The 24327-nt window shown below is 39.1% G+C and overlaps 1 protein-coding gene across 5 annotated transcripts in view; it reads right to left on the minus strand.

Moving 5' to 3' along the window:
• The window catches only part of LOC135711164 (protein slit), a 123437-nt gene extending 101944 nt beyond the window's left edge, over positions 1-21493 (minus strand). For 2 of the 5 annotated variants that reach the window (XM_065233928.1, XM_065233927.1), the window contains exon 1: positions 20829-21493. The gene's annotated coding sequence lies outside the window, so the exon portion shown is untranslated. The remainder of the gene's footprint in view (positions 1-20828) is intronic. The other 3 variants (XM_065233931.1, XM_065233930.1, XM_065233929.1) reach the window with 3 other exon arrangements.
• Between the last annotated feature and the right edge of the window lie 2834 nt (positions 21494-24327).

The raw sequence follows: 24327 nt of genomic DNA on the forward strand, positions 1-24327 counted from the left end.
ATCAGGGAAACGTCTTCATTCAATTTCGAAATCTATAGGAAACCAACAAATACAAAGAGAGTAATACCAAGCTCTTCAAACCATTCCCATCAACACAAATTGGCCACTTTTCATCACATGGTACACAAAATGCAAACTATTCCTCTTAGCGATACAGGCAAATCAAAGGAAATAGCTCACATTTTTGAAATCGCTAGACTTAAGGGGGTATTCCCAATCTTTTGCCTTTTTTCGGCCTGTTTTTCAATTAATTTTTTTTTTTTCAAGGAAAATGAATAGTAATGCGCCTAACTCTTTGGGATTCTTGTTTATTGAACATTAAAGTTTACAAATAAATTTTTTTCGACATAAAAAAGACATTATTGACGTCACAAAATGGCGGCAAACAGACCCCTGTTCGCCGCAAACGCCTGGACGGGCGAAGACTTTTCTCTGGAACGGCTTCATCTGAAACAGATTTCGTGATGAAATTAATAATCTGCATAAGATTCTCTGGAGCTTCTCCCGTTGGCAACAAAAAATCTTGCAAATTAACAAAATGGCGGCCATATGAAAAAACAGGCGATTTTTAGCCCGCTTTTTTGCAGCTTTAAGGTGCTTTAAACAATGTTAAATGTTAATATTTTTGGCTGAAAGTGGGAGAAGCTCCAAAGAATTTAATAAGAAACAAAATGCGCAAAGATTCAAGTCAATATCTCTTATAGTTTCTGAGAAAAATCTTCGCCCGATAAAAAAAATGTGGTTTCGAGAAAAACGCGTTTAAAGTTTTGACTTTAGTTAAAACCATTTTGGGGGTTCTTACCATTAGTCAGCTATGCCTGGACACCGAATTCGCTGATCGGAAAACGGCTTGGGGGATGAAAGTATATAGTCTAAAGTACAAAAAAACGTGAAAAAAAAATTTGATTTTTTGAAAAAAAAAAAAAGATCGGGAATACCCCCTTAATGGGTATCAAGAGAAAAAAAAAACAGTTCAGTCAGGAATCGATAAAAGAACGAGGGTCCATTTAAGGCGTTTGCCCCATAGCGTTGGTAGATCACCTTTTCGTGGAACGTTATGGGATGTTAGATTTACCACCGATTCCTAGTCCTGACTACTTCAAACTAGGGGAACAGGATTTTTCAGTAATCAAAGGAACACATCTTGGTTCTTGTTACTTTTTATGCCTTGTTAATAGTGATAAGTCCTTGGGTTGCCTGGACCAAGGATGATCATGAAATAAGGGAAAAATGAGTTAGTTAGTCTTCATCTATGTGATTCCTTATCTTCTATTCGTTATTCCCTAGTTTAACGTGGTTAAGACTAGGGTTCTGATGCATGGTCAGTATCGGTGTCATTGCTTAATTTTGTTGTTAAGGAATCCAATTTTGACCGGCAAAGGGGCGCACCAATGGAAGGTGTTCTCATTCTTCGAAGGGTATAAATAGCGGGACCTTTCAATTAGAATCGATTCCTTGCGTTGAAGGCAAGAATGACAACTGTATCAAAACCGAATACTTCTTCATTTCTCAGTAGTGATGGAGTAATACGACATGCACTAAACTAAGGACACGGGATAAACATACAACAATAGATCAAAATATTGGCCGCTACCATTACTTTGATCAATTGTGGTGTATCTTTTTTTTATTCATGCCATAACGTAGTGGGAAGCCACTATTGTTTGAGTAACTACCACTACTGTTGTAAGCAATTATCCCAACCGGGTATTATATTCCTTTTGAAATTTATTACCTGATTGGAAGCAGCAGCCCAGATTTTCCAATGTCTCATCAGACCCTTATCAAGATATCTGCATCGTTTATGAAATATTGCAACACAGTCACACAGCAAATGTTCAGAGCTTTCACTCTTTAAGATACAAAAGCAACATTTATCTTCATGAAGTTTAACAATGATTTTCAGGTGATATTTACAAGGGGGGGGGGGGGGTTATCAAACTAGCGTATGCACTCAAATCTTTTTTAGAAATATTAAGTAATTTTTGTGTATGAAAAGCGATCGGCTTTAGAACTGATCCGTGAAAGAGGCAGGAGTGGCCCAAAGTAGTGGTGCTGTTCAAAAGTTTTTCGTAGCGTAGAAGTGAGAAGTGTGTGCCATTGTCTCAGCTGGTAAGTTATCGTGTTGTGCTTTGGTGAATATTCAGATTTGTGGCAGTGGCCGATAGACGCCTAACACACCACACCAAACCATCCGTGGCCATTTTTTAACCCCACCGTCAGCTTCAAAGTCCCCGGAGTACACCGGAAGAGGGAAGCGAACATCAACGACGCACCCCAGACAAGGCGATCGTCCATTCAACAGCTCAGCAGTTAGCAACACGTTTTTCCTTCCCCGTTAGTGACTACTAAAGGGATACCGACGCTCGTACCGCGTCGTGTATGAACACGAGTCGGTGAATAAGACGTACCGGTTCATCCGATGCACGTAGCACGCATCGAGACTTCCTGCGGTTTCCGCCGTCAAACAATGCAGAAGTGGCAGAGTTCACCGCCACTCCGTCCGTTCATTCGTCGAATGAGCGTCGTCCATCACCAGCATATATAAATTTAAATAAAATATCATAAAAAGGTCGTGAGTGCATGAACTATACGTTGTGAGTGTCCATGCGCATTACTATGCACGGTTACGAGGCGAACGAGCATAAACCGTACTTGCCCTAAATCGATTTTGCGCCAAATTCGATACGTTGCAAAGCAGCGAACAAATGCACCTGATTTAAATTCAACGAAGAGCACCAGAAACTGAGCACACACACGATAGAAATAGGGAAATATGGAAAGGTATAATTAGAGTTGGTAGGAGACGAGTATGAAGAATAAATTAACCCTCTGTATTGCAGAAGACAACGAACAATATAAATGGATGAAAGCTCCACTGTTTTTACGAACCTTACAAACGATTAGAATAAAGCTCTTTGAAATTCAAACTTATGGTCGTAGTTGTCACTGAGAGTAGATCCCGATGAAGTGAAACTGTTTTAATAGGTATTCATGTTTTACTTGTTAATTTATTTACTGAGGAGGGTGGCTCCGAATCCAACCGAACAACTCTCTTATTTCATACGTTTTTAGTCCGAGGGAAAATGAGACGGTTTACTTGTGATGAGAATCGCCGTGCTAATCAAACTTGTTACTGACCGACAGTTGCTCCCACGCTTCTAGTATGTAGTTACATTTTGGGGTTCGTTGCATGTTCTAGCACTCGAACCATTTCAGTCAGCCAACTTTCTTCCCTTCCAAAATTTGAGAAAATCAGAGCCTTCCCCTGAAAGGTCTTATACGGTCAGGCAACCCTATCCCTGGTAGGTGGTCTCCTTCGGGAGTGGCGCTTAAGCCATCTTTACTTTAAAAAATATAGGAAACTGCATGGCTGACCCGTTACGTTTGACTAAATTTTGGTACCAACCAAATTGGTTAGGTAAATATGGCATGGCTGTTGGATACCTGCTGATTTTTAGTACCTATTGATTAGTATATAAGTCGTAGATGAAAGATGAAGTGTTCAGCCTGAAAAACAAGCTGAAGAAAATAATCATTCACGTCATAGAGTAAGGTAGTAAAAAAATTAGGTAATTAAAAGGGCACTTGGCATTGATGAAGTCTGCAAGTAGTAGATAAATTACGCGTATCTATCAAAAGGTAAGCAATTATAACGAAATTAAAAGGAAATAAATCAACACACTCAAAAGCTCTTCATAAAGGGATTCCGTAAAGAGGTTCGACAAAATTAAAAGATTGAAGTTAGGGAGGTAAAAATACATAGGGGACGTGAATCAAATCACATCAAGTTAGGGACATATCAAGTAAGGGAGGTAGCAAGGCTTTTAAAATTGAAGGGGTTCAAAAATCCTAATCTACATAACTTTGTTGAAGGTGACCTCTTATCTTATAGGTTTTTAAATTAATCTTATATGCATGCTTAAGCAATTGTTCGACATTCCTGTAGAAAAAAAAGCTTGAAAATCTAGCTTTAAAGTCTCCAGCTCAATAAAACATTTTTTTTTATATTTAAAATAAATTATAAGCTTATCTTATTAAACTATCTGACCATATTAAAATATTTAGTATATGACTCGCCATGCAGTTAAAAAAATGTGTACCGTACTATAACTCGTGAACGGCATTCAGGACTAGAGCCTCCACATGTATAAACAAACGATTGTGGAAATAAAAACGAAAAGGTGTTTAGAACAAAAAGCTATGAATATATCAAAACTCAATTCCAGAAACCTGAATAAAGCACCGCAAAGCACAGCTGAAGCAGTTTGAAAAATGTATGAATTTACGACCTCGTCCCCAAAATGACTTTTTCCAACCAATCCACCTTTCGTTCAACCAGCAAACATTCGCTTCAACAGCCGAAAAATACAATTATCCTGGATCATTTATCATGGCAAATTGCTCCACGGGGAAACACCACAACGACAACAACGACCGAGGTAGCGAGGCTCCCTCCGCTTTCAATGCATCTTTATGTGCGGGTATTTATGTCGGTTGGTGCGTAGCTATAGCGCTTATTTGGATGTAAAGCCCAGGGAGACATCAGTCTAGAACAGCCGTCATCGTCGTCGTCGTCGTCGTATTGGTTAGAACATAACGCAACGCATGAAACGACTTTGACCTCTACCGAGTCACTAACGACGAATAAATAAAATACGACTCCCGGAGCAATCATCCGTGGGCACAAAAGTAAATCCCATTCCATAATCTACCTTGTTTTGGATTCCACTCTCTACACTCTCTTGTATTAGTTTGCGTTGGTCATTACCATTGTTACTGCCTGCTGTCCCATTGCAAATTCCCCACTCAACCATAGCATTGCCACCCTCCTGTCCCGGTCGATACATAGTGCTTAATGCTCGAGTAGGTGTCTAGCTGACTGAACAGCAATAAATTTGCATTCGACTTCGACAAAAGTATTTCCACGAAATAACTTCAGAAAATAAGAGGGTTTTTTTTTGGAATTGTACATCCCCAAGCGGAAACCTACATACGCCACTGATTCGTTCGCAGAAACAGACATGACTGAGCCGCCGGGATCAAAATCGTTGATCCAAATACAACACAATTCCAAACAGCACTCATACCGTACCACCCGACGGTTGTGACTATGTTGGTCTCTGCTCAATATGTGTGGGTCGTTTATTGTACAACAAATTCATCACTTAAATCGAATTAAATCCCCACTCGGTAGAAAAGCGAGCAGCACAGATTCGTTACGATTACGGTATGAGATTGAATCCGACCAGCAGCGACAGTTGCAGCTCCGTACATATCTTCGGCACAAAAACGATATTATAGCAACGGACGTTCAAAGATTCTTCCCCCTTCGGCAACCGCCATCCAAGCTCTTCACCATAGCAGAAGACAATACATTTCTCTGGTGAGATTTAGTATCGGGATCACAATCAGATTGTGGTGGATTCAACAGCAGAGTCTTTAGCCCGAGTTGATACGATACTTCCTGTGCTTGAATGTATTCTTCTGTTCTTCTGTTTGTAGGGTTAAGATCTAATTTCCGTCATGCTAAGCACAACCCACACTTTAACTCTCTCTAAAGATTGGGTTTTGAAAAATAATGAAATGTTTCTATCAAAAATGACTTTTACATTTATAGCATTTTATATCGTTAGATTTGAAAAAGAGTAACGAATTGTTGAGATATTTATAAAATCTAGCATCGCTTCTTGATTCCAATTCCTTCATACGAGTTTCAATTTCATCAATACACTTTGAAACGTCAATGAATTTACTCCGGCATAATAATGAAGGGCGAAAAAATTGATATGCTAGGAGCGTTTCTTTTGTTTTCGCGAAAAAATAGATGTAGGGTTTTTGATCTATTTTACGTTATACTAAGCACAACCCGCGTTTCACATCTCTTTTTTGAACGGGTTTGAACAAAAATGGAATATTTCTGTCACAGATGGCTTCTAAATTTATTCACCTTTTCATACAAACCGTTGGATTTGATAAAGAGTCACAAATTGTTGAGATATTGTTTAAAATCTAATACTGCTTCTTGAGTCTAAATTCGTCCTACGAGTTTCAATTCCGTCCAAACGCATTGAAACGCCTTTAGATTTTTTTTTATCGTCCTACGGATAAACGTAGAAAAAGGGGATTCGCTAGGAGTGCTTCTTTTGCTTTGAGAACAATTAGTGTAAATATTAATATAATGCGCTCTAACAGGATTTATGTTGTAGCTAATAAACTAACGCATCGGAACAAACCTATAATTGATATGTGCACGGTGAAGTCATTGATATTATTGATCTTTTCTGATCGATAGAACGGAATTGGGCGATTACAACTCAGCAGCGCTCTACCATAAATATTAATATTATGCGTTCTTATACACAGCTAAAAAAAAGTAGTGTAAACTTCCGTTACTATGATGCACATAAATGGAGCGTCATATATCATACAAGTTTAGATTATAGATAATGTAAATTTATGAGACATGTCATGCAATATCCTATATATTGTATGCAACTGTCCACTTTTGTTTGCAACATTTCTTGCAAGCTGCTAGTTTACGTGAAAAGAAAGTTTACATGTTTGAATGTTTGCGGGCATGGATGTTTACATCGCCATTAAACTTCAGAATTTTTTGGTGTGTAGCTTATAGCTTTTGACCTACACTATCCTACTGAACCTTTGATTGATTCGTTGACGACAAAATTTGATGTTTCTGTTCGATATGACGGAAATTGGCGCTTATGCCGAAGTAGTGCTCTACCCTACTCTCTGTCCTTACTTGTGAAGTGGAAGTCATCCTTTTTTTTTTTCTTGCAGTTGGATTTGTACCTGTGTGGATATGAGACTAGTCGAACAGAAGAGGATTTCATTCCATTCGACGTGATGACGGATTGTGTGTATTTCTAGGGTATCTAATCAGAACGTCGTCTTTGTTTAGTCAGCTATGAGAGTTACGCTTATATTATATTTGAGGTATATTTACGCGGTAGACTTTTTGGTTTTATTTGGAGTGCAAGAAGTACAAAGATAAATTAAATATAATGTTGCAATGACACTGTTCAATATCCAAGCAGTCCCTCTCTCCAAGTAACCAGTATGTACTTTAAAACTGCACTCATTCAGCATTATATGCGCATATACTTTCATGTAAATGAATTATCCTTTGGCTAAAAATCTCGTTACTTAATACATATGGGTCATTCCAGCTCAAGTGGTGCAGAATTTAAAAAAAGTTGTGCTCTATGTCACCGATTTGAGCCAAACCTGGGCAAAACGCTTATTTTGGAATTCTGTACAAAAGCCTTTTTTTATTTTGCTTTAAAGTTCCTAGATCCTTCTTAGCTACAACCCTTGATTTTCGAGATTTTTAAAAATTTAAACTTTCAGAAGAGATTACTCCACAACCAAATAAGCCGCTGCAAATGTATAGTATAACAATTTAATTCGTTTGTCTTTTGTATCTCTTTATTAGTTTTTGTTTGTCTTGTCCCCCGTCTCGATGAGTCTCATCGTCGCCCACTGGTCACCATAGCCGGTCGAACTCCAGACGAATCTAGAACCACACTACCGTTCATACTGGCGACATCACTCTGATGAGACAACGAAACCCTACCCAAGCTCCTCCCCTTTTCCTATCCTTCGACAATGTACCCCTCTAACCTCGAGTAAGCCGCGAGTAATCGGCCCAACTCCTACTAGACATAGAATTAAGTGAATTTTGTTACAAACAAAGAACAATGAACTATCGGCTCCGTAAAGCTAACGCGATTGAGCCTTACAAATAAACGAACTAGATAAAAAAAAAACCAAATAAGCTATTCGTGATCTTAGAACGTCAACTTGAAGGGTTTTATGTAGATTTTTATGAGTACAAGCATTTTGTTTTTGTTATAGTGTAACCTTCGCAGAACGTCGAAAAAGTTCTAAACAAAAAATGTTAGAAATAATAGAAAAATATAATACAAACTAACGGAGAACGTTTTAATAGTTACTACAGTTAACAGACTGATTACCGGCAGGTATCCAAATTGTAAAAAGATGTCATATTTTCACCATGGGCGGGATTTTTTGTTTCCTAATATTTTGGGCTCAAATTTTCACCACACTTCGGAAAACTCTTCAACTTTACGTATTTTCAAGGGCAAATGATTTGGACAAATAGTTTTTGAGATATGGTCAGATGAGTGAGAGGTAGTTTTGAGCTTTTCTGGTGAAAAATCAATGTTTTTTAATATATTTTTATTTTTTTACCCTTGGAAACACATCAAGTACAAGAGTTTTCCAAAGTGTGGTGAAAATTTGAGCCCAAAATATTAAAAAATAAAACATCCCACCCATGGTGAAAATAGGCCATTTTTGACAATTTTAATACCTGCCAGTAATCAGCCTGTTTACTATTCTTACTATAACAAAAACAAAATTTGGGAATACTTATAGGAATTAACATTAAAAACCTTCAAATTGACGAATAGCTTATTTGGTTGTGGAGTTATCTTTTCTGAAAGTTTAGAATTTTAAAAATCTCGAAAATCCAGGGTTGTAGCCCAGAACGAACTCGTCACTTTAGAGTAAAATCAAAAAAGGCGTTTGTCCAGAATTCCAAAATAAGCATTTTTGCCAAGTTTGGCTCAAATCGGTGACATAAACCACATGTGGTGTACTCACTTGAACTGGAATGACCCATATATAGTATGTCTCTTTTCACTCTTCACAACTCGATATTTTACATACATACTTTTGCATAAATAAATGAATAAATTATCCATACGAAGCCAATAAAAATCGATCGCCAAAACGTGCTTGTTCGTGGAAGGAAATACATGGGACTTCCCAGACTAATTCACTTGCTAAAAATATGCCTATATCAGAGGGTTTAATGTTAGCATCAATGTGGAACACGCAGTCTAGGGCCTCGGATAGCCTAGTCAGTTAAGGCACGGTATTACCAATCCGGAGGTGGTGGGTTCGTTTCACGGTTTGGTCCGGTTTCGAGCACAGTTTCGAAGGATTTCATGATTATACAATTGAATGACCCTTGGATGGACAATGTGTTTAAAATATAGTTTGTTGCAACATAAATTAATTCTGAAGCTTCTAACCTTAACTTTGTTTCAATTATTAACGTTCATCCTTATCTGCATAAAATTAATTCATTAATCCACATTCTACCTGTGGGCTACAAACCATCCTATAATAACATTAAACACATTAAAGCACTCTTTGTTGTGCTCTACTGTATATCGTCGTATCATTGGTTCACACACACAAGCACATCGTTTGGCTATATAACTGTTGAGCCACGTTTCATGTTTTATGCAAATATAATCCTACCCACCGAGAGTCGCCTCCACAGGGACAGTTCATTAAAAGTTTATTAAATTCAACCACCTGTATTTACCTACCCCTGTATGAAAGTGTTGAATGAAAACTGAAAATGTGAACAAAAGCAACAAAATGGTGCCGTTGGACGAAGCGAAAAGCAATTCGCGCCAGACAAGTTTATCGTCAATGAGGTTTATTTGGTAATGAGAATGGCTGGTTTGAGACCAATAAAGATTACTCGGGCGATTTTTTTTTTCCGACGTCGTCTTTGAAACAACGAGAGTGGAGATACACATTGGGACCTCCTGATAGCCTATGTATGTAAAGAGGACTTGTTGTTGTTCTTAAATCGATATCCAGTTCTGCCCAAATGTGTTTACCTTTTGGTTTTTTAATCCAAACCCGCATAGTTGGAAAAGTAGTTCTTTCTTTTTCCCAACAAACCATGGAGCCGAACCAGCACAACTAAGGCCAACTTGTCTAATTACCATCCATCAAACATCACCAGAACTTTTCCCGAAAATTTCAAACTTCTTGTCCGTCATTTTTGACGGTAAAGCTAATTAATTATCACCATGATATTATGTGCCATTTGTCAGTTTACTTAACTCCCAATTGCTTTTATTCTCAGAACGCAACAAAACTCCCGCCCTGGTCATCAATTAACCACCTCCGGTTCATGCGGAAATCATAACAACCAAAGAAAACATGGTGGTGGTCAGGTTGCGTGAAATCACTATTCCATACGCCCACGCACACATGCTGGTGTCGGCCTTAAACTTGGCAGTCAGTTTTCCCAGCCAGTTTCCTTTTTTCTTTTACCGGCTGACCCTCGTCATTTCGGTCCTGGGTGGGTTTGGTCCCTTTTATTTGTCCATGTCGTTCGCGCTGCCCGTGACCCAAACTGTCATTAAATTAGATCCTGACTATGACAGGTTGCACAATCTGCGTCCGGTTTCCCATCACATCTTCGAAGGGGTGCGTGTGTGTGTGTGTGTGTGTGTTTGAGCGCTGTTAGTCGGTCTTCCGCTTCCCGTTGTCGACAACGACCGACGGCCACGTTGACGATGAAGATGGTGATGGTGAAAGGGATACTCCAAGGTGAGAGAAGATGGGGCGATAGGAGTCATCATTTGTCGTTACTTTATTGTGTCAGTCGAGCTTTTAATGCTGGAGCCCAGACCGGTCGATGGCACTTGGGCGGGTCAGCAAGCTGAAGGGTATTCCCCAGGATTTTGATAGGATTGGGAAACGGGGGGATGTGCGCTAGTGGGAAAGTTTCGGGAAGAGGCAGATGATGGCGGTGTAATGGATAAACATGGCTTCTTTTATATGTTTTAGGATCCTCACACACTGGCTAGTCCACAGCTGCCTGTAACGTGTTGGGAATGAACAACTTTTAAAAGCGAACGTTTTTATCTGACAAGGTAGATAAAATATGCCTATACCTCTGAGTCATTACACGTGAGTTAAACATAAACGTTCTCACATCGCTTGGTATCTTCAGAGGCGAGCCAGCCCGAGGTTGAAAATCTCTTTTATAAAGTATAATCTCTCTATCTCTCACTTGCAATCGATAAACGTAATGCGATTTTTTTCTTTTTTTTTTTTGTCACATTATACGGGTTTGATTCGTACTTCAGTAAGGGGCTGTTCATTAATGTTTTTTTTTGATTCTTTACCCCCCTCGCCCTGCGCAGACAATTGTCCATACAATTTTTGACGTAGGACTACTTCTGTGATTTCTATATGGGGATACACTTTGTGAAAACCGAAAATGGAACATGTCACAAAATTATGAAAGATTTTGAACGTTAATAACTCAGCTGGCCCTGGACCGATTTATATAATTGTATCACCAATCGATCAGAAATATTTCTACGCATGCTTAATTTAAGACTTTATCATTTTCTTAAATGTCACTTTTAACGGCACCGGTGGTGTAGTGGTAAGCGTGATTACCTCTCACCCCAGCAGGCCTGGGTTCAATCCCAGTCGGCGCCGCCGAGATGTTCTGAGGCATAACATCTCTGATCACGCCTTCCTTCGGATGGGAAGTAAAGCCGTTGGTCCCCGGTTCATGAGTTGATGGGTCGATAGGTAGGGTCCAGATGTGGGAGCTGCCTTCCTGGCACGTCGGTAGCATTGGTGCTCAGCATGGGAAAACAAGATCGACGGAAAAAACAAACCAAAGGAAAAAAAAATGTCACTTTTGAAATTGCACGAATGTGCAACTGTTGCTATGATCATTAAAATTATCACCGATTGCCTGCGAAAATCGATTTCCCTAACACAGATTTCAAAGTCGAATCCCATCCGATCTCACCAAACGGTGTTTATTCAATCACCGTGTGGTGAGTGGTGGTGTTTTTCAGTACACAACAAAAGGTTCCCCACAAGCAGCTAGCTATCAAGGCTGCCCACAAGCCACAACCACTAATCGGATGCAGTTCCAATCACCGTGTGTGGTGGTGTTCGGTCGTCGGTAACAGCAGCAGCAGTGCTTTAGGCGCGTGGCGTTGAACATTGTACTCTTGTACACAACGAAAGGCTGCCTGCAACTAGCGAGTTGCAGCCCACAAAAGCATCCATAGAAGGAGGAAGAAGCCGCAGTAGCTCTTCGTGAATCGCTGTGGGCCATCTATGCCAAGCGCGTCACCCTTGCTCCAAACAACATACAGCTCACACCAATTGTTTTTTCTAGAATTTTATCTAATTACGAAACCCGAGCAGGAACCGATAACTAACCGATAACATATGAAAATCTTAATGTGGTATGATACCTTATTTTGGTATCCTTCTGGTATAAAACCATGTTTTGATATTATTCAGTTATCGAAATATATTGTAAAATATCAAATAAATAATAAAATAACAAAATGTGATCTTTCAGTTTTAAGACAATAATACCTCAATGAGTTATTGTATTGATATTAGAAGACCTTTCAGATAGCAAGTTATGATATTCTGGCATTTAAAAAAACGTCTGTTATCTGTCAGTTATTATAATAACTAAATTATTTATTAGTTCGTTATTAGTAAAACATTTTTGAGGTATTATTTTTGGTATTTTACTTCTTATGTCAGCCTCGTAAACACCATATTTAGGTTGCCAGTTATGGTATTTTCATACCTGAATTGGTATCTATAACGTATTTTCTCCTGCTCGGGAAGTGTTAGATCGTAGAAATCAATTTATCGAAGCAACCATTGACTGCGATGAACCAAGCCTGTGTCCCGTTTAGTGAATTTACACTTAACCCTTATGTGTGTGTCGATTTTTCTACCCGTAAAAGGGTGACGGGGTACCCAGGTACCCAAGCTTATAGCGAAGCTCAGACAATAAGATAGAACCAAACAATGTTGTGAAAAATTGTTGGTTTAGATAAGAACTAAAGTATGGCCTACATAAATTTTAGAATGGACCGCTTATTGTCACCCAGAACAGGTTTCGGAAGCCCCGAGGAGTAGTCAAACGCTGATTTTAACAAAAACTAGTCATGTGGCATATCAAAATTTTCAGAACTTCATGGACATGCCATTAGAGATCGTGTGAACTGACAAGAGTGACAAAGGCCATCTGATGGCCCGGTTGCCCGGGGAAGTGGCCAGTCTTATTGCAACAGAAAACAGTCGTACGACATATCAAAACCAGGGACATAGGGTGGGCATTGTCACTCTTGTCATTTGGTATACAGGGTAGGGCCAAATAAGTATCGCATGAATAAAGGATCGGATCTGCCATGGAAAGACAAATGATTTTAATGGCTCTCTTCTACTCTCTTTATTACATTTCAAGAGCCACATGTGAAAAGGGCATACAAGCTTTTTGTAAACAAACCTTTGTAGGTCCTTTTTTCACCAACCGAGGGTCACTCACGCAAACTAACAACATCATCGGGAAGGAGAAAGCTTCCCCTTACCGGTGATGTTGATGGTTTGCGTTGGTGACATATGAGTGGCGAGAAAAGGGCATTAAAAGGTTTGTTTACAACAAGCTTGTATGCCCTTTTCACATGTTGTTCTTGATTTTATAGTTTAAATGTACATACTTACATTTCGATTAAATCGCCTTTTGCTATAATTATTGCCCTTAGCCGCTTCGGAAAGGCATTACAAGCGGCACGCACCTGATTTTCGGGAATTCTGAAAACTTGCCTTAAATTTTTTTCATACCATTGGTTTAAGATCCCAAAAATGTGCTTCCATGATTCCCCAAATAGGGAATTCCAGAGGGTTTGCATCTGGCGAAGAAGCTGGCCATAACTCCTTAGGAATTAAACCTGGAAAATTTTCGGTGCACCATGCTTGGGTAATTTTTGCTCCATGGGACGGGGCAGAATCCTGCTGGAACTCCCATTTGCGGTTGCGGAACACCGTTGAAGCATCGAATGGTTTTCCTGAACCTCTCTTACATCCCAACAAACAATTCAGAGTCACAAATAAGCAAATATATCGAATAGATGCTTTGTAACAGTGTACAATGCTGAATAAAATGGGCTTCCAAATTATGTGCTAAAAAATCCTCATTGAGATCTATAGATGCACCTTTATTCTGCTGTTTGCTCTGATTTGATTAATATACTTAGTAAAAGCTATACAAACGATGACTGTCTTCCTGATTCAACACCAGAAGTTTGATCTAATAACATATTGAATAAGTGTAATTTGCACTGTTTGCGACTGTTTTCAATTGATTTAATAAGATGCTATATTATACGTCTATTAATTGTTTTCTAGCTCCATTATTAGATTCCATTGCATTGCTTAACAATATTGCTGAATAAAGGTGAATACATTCAGCATAATACCTCTTATACCACTATGCGTCCATGATTTAATTGCATGCTTTGCAAATGCTTTACAAACGGCGTAATCATTCATTATTCCACAAGACTGTTTCAGGTTAACAACAAAACGAAATTGGTAGCATAGCGGTTACCGTTTCCGCTTTCCAAGTAGAAGGTCGCGAGTTCAATCCCAAGCTCAACCCTTTTTTATTTATTTTCTACGCTTAATTAATTTAAATCGTAATCACAGATCGTATCACTCACGACAACCAATTCATCGATCTATCGAAAAGAGTAGCCCAGCGTCCTTTCCATCGAAATTAGAGAGATGAAGTAACATTGGTCTCATGTAAAACAACTATGAATGCATTAATCATTCTCACATCTCCTTGAACTAGCTAGAGTTACGGCTGAGAGTGCTGATAGGTAGTCAGATTCAAGCTTTTATTGCTTATTTAGCTGCCCATAGGATGTATTCTAGGATAGCCCAGATGGCAAGGCAAGGGGCTGTGGGTGCGTGCTTCGACAGAAATAAAGACACAACAATCACTAAACGAGAACAAGCCTGCTTAGTCCCGCTCTTATTTTCAGATTAATTTTCCCGTTTAATAAATGTTTAATAGTGTCTAATTAAACATTATTTCACATGATAATCAAGCATCTTTAATACACCTTTACACCATCGCTATTTAAGTTAAGGAAGTATGATGGCTAATAAACGCTGAATAATCAAAAAATTGATCGAATAAGCTCTGTTGCAACTTTTGTAAGTCTAATAAAACTTCTCGACATACCTTATTCAACACCAAATATTTCGATGTTGTGGTTGAATTAACTCTCCAGATTTGTGTGAACAAAGCCTGAACAGAAGTTATTATTCAAAATAGTACAAGTATTATTAAGCATGCAGATGAGTAAAATTATCAAAAATTCGTTTCTACAATAAGCAATTGTTTGTTGGCATAGTAAGCCGCACTCTTTTGTCAATAAAAGCATTGATAGACGACCTTCTGCAGAAATCACTCACCAAACCATGACCGAAGTATGATTTTGGAATCGTTGAACTGCGCGAATTGAAGAAGGGATATTCTGAATTGTCGGTGCATAGACCCTGTCGTTTTGAGCGTTGAAACTTTGCTGCAATATGAATTTTTTTTTTCATCTGAAAACACGATCAAGAAATCACCGTGCTTGCGAATCAGTTCACGACAGCGAATAATTGGGTTCTTCTTGTTGTCTTCTGAAAGTCCATGAATTCTTCTTTTCTTGTACGGCACCAATCCCAAATCATCTTTGAGAACTGATTTGATAGTTTTCCTGGAATCCACCAGATCCTGAACAAGTTTATATGACGAAATCCAAGGATTTAGTCAAATCCGTTTTAGTACTACCTTCACAAGCTGTTTAGTGCGTACGCTGCACGGACGACCAGATTTTTCTTCGCAACGATGTTCCCCTCCGTCCTCCATCTTCTCAACGTCCGGTCGATTAATGTGCAACATATTCCTTCCTTTCTGGTCTCAGTCAATATCTGGTAAGGACGCTTACCCTCCAAATACACTACACAGCCACTTTCTGCTAATGTAATATAGCGTACAGTAGTTTGTTTACCGTAAAACGGGGTATCTTTGATAATGCGGGTAACTTTGATACTATAATGTAAAGATTAAATTTACCCGCTGCTTTTTGCAAATAAGAAACATTGGTTCCATATTGTAGCTTAGGGTATTTCCGTTGATAGCGTATATAGTTTTAATTCAGTATGTGTTACATTTTTTACAAACATATTAAAAACAATTTTCGTGTTTTTCGCCTGTTTGAAAAAGCACTCAAACCATTACTAATTTAATGTGTTTTCAATATAGCCATCACAAATGCATTGTTGTATTCTTATTGTTTATGATGTTTTCTGATTATATACTCATTCGAAGTTTCAAATTTAAAGAACTAAATTGTTTGAGTTTCACCCATTTTTGTCTACATTCATCGAGCATTATCAAAGTAACCACAAATCAAAAAACTGAAGTTCGGTCACAAAACTAAAAAGATAGTGCAAATGCTTTAATTTTCGTTAAACTTATTACTAACGAATTGTATCGTCAGTGCTTGTTTTAAAAATATAAATTTGAAAAACATTCATTTCTGTAAAAATTATTTAGAATAAACTTTAAAAAACTATCAATGTTACCCCGTTTTACGGTTCATTTTAATCAGTCACTCTTTCATTTGTTTGCCACCAGATAGTTCTCGCATAACCTAGAAGAACTTTACACTGAAGCAAAAAAGTGCGTCAGTTATTTGGGCCTACCCTGTAGTCTCTAATGACATGTCCATAAAAGTCTGAAAATGTTGATATGTCGAATGGCTAGTTTTTGTTGAAATTAGAGGATGGCCCCTTCATCCGGGGCTTCCGGAACCTGTGCCAGGGACATTGGGTGGCCATTGTAGTTCTAGTCGATTAGCATGTTGTTTAATGGCATGTTCGTTGATTTTTGAAAATAATGATCTGGTCTGGTTCTGTTGAAATCAATACTTTACGGACGACCAGACCAGTGAAGGTGTAGGACAGTAGATTACAGTGCTAATGTATGACTTAAGGGGAGAGATGTTAAATCGTAGAAATCAATTATTTATCAAAGGAGCCATTGACTGCGAGTAACAACAAATCAAGACCAACCTTTGAAATGGCCTCAACTCCATTTTGTAAACAAACCTTGTAAGGCCATTTTGTCGTTATTTAATAATAATTTACTGAATTCTGTTCTGCTATCCTTTAATAATTTCATTATCTTTATCATGACTTTATCTAAAGTCTGGAACGCGAATAAATTGGTCAACTTCAAATTGGTGTTTTTCTTTTTAAAATGCCTAAAAAACCTTAAATGCTACATTTGGAAGCTGAGTGTATATAAAATGGTTGTTATGATGAGTTTCCACCGTCTGCTCTCGAGTTTTCATAATGACGTCCAAGCAAGAGGAGCAGTGTGTCAAAATTTTGCGCGTTCTCACACGCCAAGTTGGCAAAATTGCTGGAATTGCCGTGACAAACGTTTTTAAAGTTTTCGGGGAGCGTCTGTCGACCGCCAGGAAGTCTGGAAGTAACGGCAATAATAGCCGGACGTGGCAGCGACGACGAGAAGGTGGCGGCAAGCGAGGGGCTGTCAACTTGAGTATTTTCGATTCATCTCCCCGAATTGAAAAGTTGTATTTCGTATTTTTCCGTATTTGTGTATTTATAAGCTTTGTGTATTTTTGTATTACAATGTATTGAATTAATTATGAAATGTATTTTTCGTGCACAAAGTATTTTTGTGTATATCATTTAAGGTATTTTAGTTCTAAAGTGTGCACATCAACGTATTTTTATTTTTGTGTATTTTTTTATGTGTGTATTTACAATTCAGCAGAATTATGAAGTTGATCGACGCTTGGCGGCAAGCTCAATGTCTCCCATACTACTGTTCTGTGGGCCAAGAAACGAGCCGGCTTGTCGACGTTTAAGAAGGTGAAGGTGCCGAACCGAGATTACAAACGAAACACGTCGGCAAATCAGCGGTCCCAAAATCTGTATACGAATCTGTTCACAAAGCTCTACCATAGAGGTAACTCTAAGACCAGAAGGTCCCGAAGAAACGAGCTCAACTTTTTGGCTCAGCTCTGGTACTATCTTCGGTCCCAAGCTAATCTATTCACCCCTCGAAACATAGGAAAATCCACTAACCCCTCATTTTATCTGTCAAACTTTCATAGCTAATCAAAACAAACATAGTGTAGTACTGGAATTTATGCTAGAATGGGGTACGGTAGTCGATTTGCTTGGGACCAATAGGCTAGTCAAGTAGTGAGCCAATTTAAAATCGATACTTTCGTATTGATTGTTGGCTCTACTGTGTCGTCATGGACGACGAAATGTGAAGGCGGATTTCAAGCAGCTTCCGGGAGAGGAATTTTATACCGCATCAAGAAAAGGGAAGGTGGCTGAAATTTTCAAAACCATCAAACTATCGAAGTTCCCGTAAAAATATCTCGTCTGGCAGGCCATATGCACGTGTGGTCTAAAAAGCGACATTTTCATTACTACGGGAACCATCAATCAAGAGATCTACGTCCAGGAGTGCCTGGAAAAGCGGCTGCTACCATTCCTAAAGCAACATAATAGACCTGTGCTGTTCTGGCCGGACTTGGAGAGCTGCCACTATGGGAAAAAGGCAATCGAGTGGTACGATACGAACAACGTGGTTGTGGTACCCAAAGACCACAACTCTCCCAACAGCCCAGAACTCTGCCCTATCGAACGGTATTGGGCCTTGGTCAAACGGAATCTCAAAAATAAATCCATGGAAAACGAGCAGCAGTTTAAATCTAACTGGCGTTCGGCAGCCAATAAGGTCAATGAGACCACTGTGCAAAATTTAATGGAAGGGGTTAAGCGGAAGGCACGGCAGTTCGGATTTGGCAAACCAAAAGAATAAACGAACATTTTTTCTTTAAATATATGAATTGAACTACCAAAATTAAAATAAGAAGATTTTTGTGATATGAATTTTGACTAAAAGAAACGATTTTGTGTCACCAATTTTTGCGCGTTCCAGTCTTTATATCTTAACTGGAACTTTGCACCTGCCCGAAATAATTTAATAAGTTCTTGTTTTAATTTCATGTTTATCCATTTAATACGACCCTACCGAGATGAGCCAGCATCTGGCAGAAAGTCCCTTTCAAAGGTGTAGCCTGGATTTCTGTTTGGGGTGAGAGAGTGGTTGTAAAACTTGTGTGGCTTGAAATAGATGCTGATATAAACTATTACAACAACTTCCAGAGATTTTCCAGAAAAAAAAACTTTACGCAAAAGTTGGTTTAATCCGGTGAAAGCTGACAGCTACCGGGAGATCAACACCCAGGATAAGTAAAAGTGCTTTTGGAACTGATTGGATGAAACTTTTAGATAATGTTTAGAGAAACAGTAGGACTCCTGATGGGAGTCAGTTCGAGTTTCTATAGTAAATTGAAAGAATCTCCAGGGAGCAGTCAGAGGAAACTTCTAGAGGAAGTCTGAAAAAACTCACCGATGATGTCACAAGATGCTTCCGGAGGAAACTACGAGCCTCAGAAGTGTAAATCGAAAGAAACCTCCAGTAGAAGGTGGAAGAATATGCCGGTGGAAGTCGTAAGAATCATCCAAATAAAACTGGAACTAGCTTTTGTGGACAGATGTAGTAAACTTTTGGGAAACATTGGAAGAGCTTACCTGGGATAAGCCAACATAAATGTCAGGAATACTCGGATGTCAAAAGAAACTTCCAAGATTAGTCGGATAAATGTTTCAAATGGAATAAAAAGATACTTTCGTAGGTAGTTTGAATAAGCTCATGAAGGCAGCCAGAAGAACCAGGCATTTAAAAGAATAAAAGACTTTTTTTCTACTTTTTGAGTCTACTACAAACAATTGAACACATAATTTGTGATTCGACATTTTTCATACAAAATAAATTAGTGAATATCTCAGGGAGCAGTTTGAACCCGGAACTCCCCTGCGTTGCACTCGTGGTCTCGTTAGTAAAAACAATCAACCAACCATTTTTGGGATGAAAATTTCCAGCCTAAAACTTTTCTCGACCGGCTTGGGAATCAGACCCGCTAATCAGACTAACTAATCGTTAACATTATAAATCATTTTCTACTTAACATCAATTAGGTCCACCAACGTAAATCCACACAATGCTACCTTGTGAAGAAAACAAAAAATCAGTGTCCGGCATGCTTTTATTAGGTCCAAAAACTTCCCAGTCTCAAATTTTCAGATCATCACTTGAGCAACGTCTTCAAATTCAGATCCACCGGGATCGACTGCTTCCTGCCGTTGTTGTCATCTTGTTAAAGTAAATGATTCCCACAACACACCAATTCTGTGCACTGAAAGACGACGCAAAATATCCTGCACCAACCGACAGTCAGTGTCCATCACCCCAACAAAAGCCAGCCAATTCAGTCAAATTGTTCTCCATTCATTTTTTATCAGCCGTTTCCATACACTGACGGTTCCGTTTAATTTTTTTGTATCGTCTCATATACCAGTCTCACAGAAATGTGTGAAGCCAGGTTTCCCCCTGGTGCTGTTCAGTTGTCATAGACTATAATAATACTCGCTAATGTGCACCAACACTAGGGGGTGTTTATCACATAATAGGTTTAAGTAATTCGTTCTAATCCAGAACCACTTTAATTCAATTCACGCCAAAGAACGACGAAGAATCTCACTACAGACACTCAAACCATCATCATCACCGTCGCCGTATCGGTTCCATCCGTGTGTAGACCGTAACGAATCAAATTTGCTCCAAAAAAGAAAAACAGGCGAACGTCACGTAATCCCGTTATCAGCATTTCGGATCGCTACCTTCACCCTTGAGCACTGCTTCTCACCACCAGCGGTAGTGGGTCGTAAATTTCTTCCTGTGACGGAACCACTAAATGACAAGGACACATTTCTACACTTTCACTTTATTCCAGTATTAATGGCTTTTGGAACTTGGTCACGGATATGGACTTTTTTGTTTTGCTCTAGGGAGGATAGGAAATTCCATCGAAAGGGAACGGGTTTTTAATCCGAGAAGTAACAAACTTAAGCAGAAGGAAAACGGAAACAAAATCGTTCGCAGCAATCTGATTATCTGGTTTTGATTTCCTTCGTTCCTTTCCTTAAAGAAGTAAATGATTGGAAAATATCTTCACCTTTTTTCACGATGCGTACATCCAGCAGTACTTTCTCTGTTGCTTTTTCCGCCACGAACTCTGCTTTCAATACACGGTGCAAAAAAACAAATCACTAAACTTCCGCTCCTTGAACAAAAGAATTCAATTATCCGTAAGCTGTATTGCTTCTTCCCGAGAAGGACACAAAAAAAATCAAGATCCCGAAACACAATTCTTCGCACCGAATATGGAGGGAAAACTGAGACAATCACTACTACCAACACGTAGGACGCCCTTCCTTCCACACTGAGCAATTCTTCTTCGCGTGAAGAGGAGCAAAAGGAGGAATCGCTCACCAGTAGCAACCACCGAAAGTAACTGCTATTCTTCACGATTCTTCCAAAAAGCACATTTCGCGCGGAACAAAGAGAATCACTATGTGCTGTTGCAGCGCGGAACACACCTTTAACTGAGTCCGGAAAAAAAAAATTTCCTCGAAAAAATCAAGAGAACAACGAGGGGGTATGAGAACACTAGAGCTCTGCCTCCACAACAGCGCTGTTGGACACACACTGAAACTTCACAAAACACCTTCTTCCGGTAATAAGAGGAACGAACGAACGAACGAAAATCCACGTCCACCCAGCAGCGAGCGCTTTTCTCTACTGAAACTATGGAAAGAAAACCGAACCAAACTGACTGAATGAGCGACCCCACCACACCAGCTCGGGCAAGGCTGCGTTCATTCATTATATATATGGGTGTCTTCTCCTGCAGGCCTCTGCTAACCGCCTCACGGCGCGGCAGCACGTAAAAACCACCCTTCTAACGATCCACCAGTTGCGAAATGCGAGGGATGAGACAGACAGAGAGAGTGAGAGAGAGAGCATGGTGAGCGTGAGAAAAAGGAGAAGCCCCCTTCAGAAGAGATTATTGCTCTCGTGCGATGAGAAAAAGGACACCTCCGCACAGGGTGAGCCATGGAGTTTTCAAATGTTGTCGAGTTCGAAAATGGCGTCCGGCGGAGTAGAGCAGGCTACCGTGCGTCTCCATGTTAAATCGTTGTGAATGTGGGTGGAACGCAAGTTAAAACTTTTTATTTAGCTGATTTTGAAAAAAGAGCATGCTTCTTATCATAATGGAGCACTGCAAACACTAATGCACGACCAGTTTGAAAATCAATTGTAATCGTTAAAGCCCATAGTGATCCACCGGGCACTTTATTACAATTCACCAACCGAATAAAATATATTCCATTTTTCTCAAATTTGAAAGTTTTGGATCTATGGTAGGCGGGTAAAAAATAAATGTAATTTAACTTTTGGTTTTACTTATAATTGTAGTTTAATAAGTAATAATAAATGGAATAAAGTGATAAGTCCATGTATTTTTCGGGTTGTCGTTTAAGGTGGGGGGAGGCGATGCTTTGCAAGTATAACCTTTCCAAGTTCCTCATTGTGGTAGGTGGTCACGCCATGATCCACCTTAATCCGCTGACTTGCTCCTGCTTGCTGCAGGACCAAGTGCCACGCCGTCCGAAGCGATAATGAGCAGAGGCATGACAGCAGCGCTGTTTTATATCTTTTAAGGTTCAAGCAGAACGATGTACAACCAAATGGTACTCGATTATGGCGACTGGGTTAGGAAAAATCGTTTATTTCATGAAAACAGAGATAAAATTATCATTTGTACATTTTTGGAAAATTGAAAAAAAATTATTTATTTCAGCAGATTTGTAATGTAATATCCTATCCATTGGCATATTTGGATTTTATTTTCATCTATAAATGAAAAAGTTACAAGCGTTCAAAACCTAACACTATTTCACCACACATATTTTTTGATTTGCACCCCAGTATAGTCGACAAAGACGTAGTTCTACGTCAAAAAAAATTAGACGTTTTGTTTTTATTTGTCTCTGTTCCTTCCAGGGCTCCTAGAATATGACCATTAGAGTGGTCCTGGGTACTTCGAATGACTACCATGGACCATTGATGGAAAACTTTTCGATAACTCACTATTGTCGTTTTCGTTTTTGCGGTGTAGCACCAGTGTAGTATAAGCAGGAATAAGCTCAACATCATTTGTTTGTAAAGCCTATTCTAAAATCAATTGAGATTTCTAAATAAACATTTCAAAATGGCCTATCGGCATTGATTGGTTCTCTTCACAGATTTTTTTTTGCGTTTATCACTCAGCTGCAAAAATTTTCCCTGTTGTATTTGACGTTTTGGTCGCTAAATATGAACCTCCTTTATCAAACTAGGGGAAATATATGTAATGTCGGCCTAAGTGTTCCTAATTTGGGTCCATACATAAATTCAGCAATCGACTAAATTTTCAATAGTAACCAAAAATGTTCATTAGTGCAGTCCCAATGACGCGTTCGTCTAGATACAATTGATAATTAGCAGATTTTTAGCGATGGGCCCAATCTTAGATCCATAGGCCAACATTAGAGCCATTTCTCCTATGTGGTAAAAATAGAGAAAAATCTGTTTGCATAGCAGTGGTTATCAATAGAAAAAGTCGATGAAAAGAATTGATCAAAGCAGATAGGACCTTTCGAAATATTCATTGAGATTTTCAGCTTGGGATTCATCCATGCTCAACCTTCCTATATTTTTGGATTTTCACGTTTTATTGATGTTGTTATTATTACTGTCAATCTCCATATATTGAATAAATTGAAGGTCACGATTATTGTGAATATATTCACATTTCAAACATCCGCTTTATAAGTATAGACCAAGGTTATGCGAATTTCTCAGTTTTTAGGCAAAAGTAGCCCGAGGTTCACGCTATTTCTAAACAACTCAAATTGAATAGGATCTATTCGTCAAAATGAGGGCCACCCAAAATTGAATAAACAAGTTTTTTTTTTCTTCCCTTTATTTAACGTCGGTCTCTGTTCCGCAATCTAGTGCCAATCACCGACGAACATCGATTGCCATCCATTGACGGCAATCGAATGTGCAGGAAGGCAGCTTCCACACCTGCGTAGGATATCGTACCCATTCAACACACATGGGCCGGGACCAACGGCTTTACTTCCCTTCCGAAGGAAGACGTGACCAGAGATTTTTATGCCTCAGAAAAATCCCACCGACGGAATAAACAAGTTGGGACTGACAAGATGACGAATGGACAACATCGACCTGAATCCGAATGTTTAAGTCAAAGTCGGATATCAAAATACTATCAAAATTATATCAAATTATGTTTTGGAAATCATGTTGATAACACATTTTTTTTTCCTTGATTTGTTTTCCGTCGATCTTATTTTCCGTGCTGAGCACCAATGCTATCGACGCCAGGGCAGCTCCCACACCTGAGCCCTACCTATCGACCCATCAACTCATGAACCGGGGACCAACGGCTTTACCCCCCGTGATCAGAGATGTTATGCCTCAGAACATCCCGGTGGCGCCGACAGGGATTAAACCCAGGCCTGCTGGGGTGAGAGGTGATCACGCTTACTACTACCCCACTGGCGCCGCTTAACACATTTTGATGTGCTGTTTTTTTTTAATTTCGT

Source organism: Ochlerotatus camptorhynchus, unplaced genomic scaffold, assembly GCF_037179485.1.
Source record: "Ochlerotatus camptorhynchus isolate MF236.1 unplaced genomic scaffold, CSIRO-AGI_Acam_v1.1 ptg000423l, whole genome shotgun sequence".
Lineage (NCBI taxonomy): Eukaryota > Metazoa > Arthropoda > Insecta > Diptera > Culicidae > Ochlerotatus > Ochlerotatus camptorhynchus.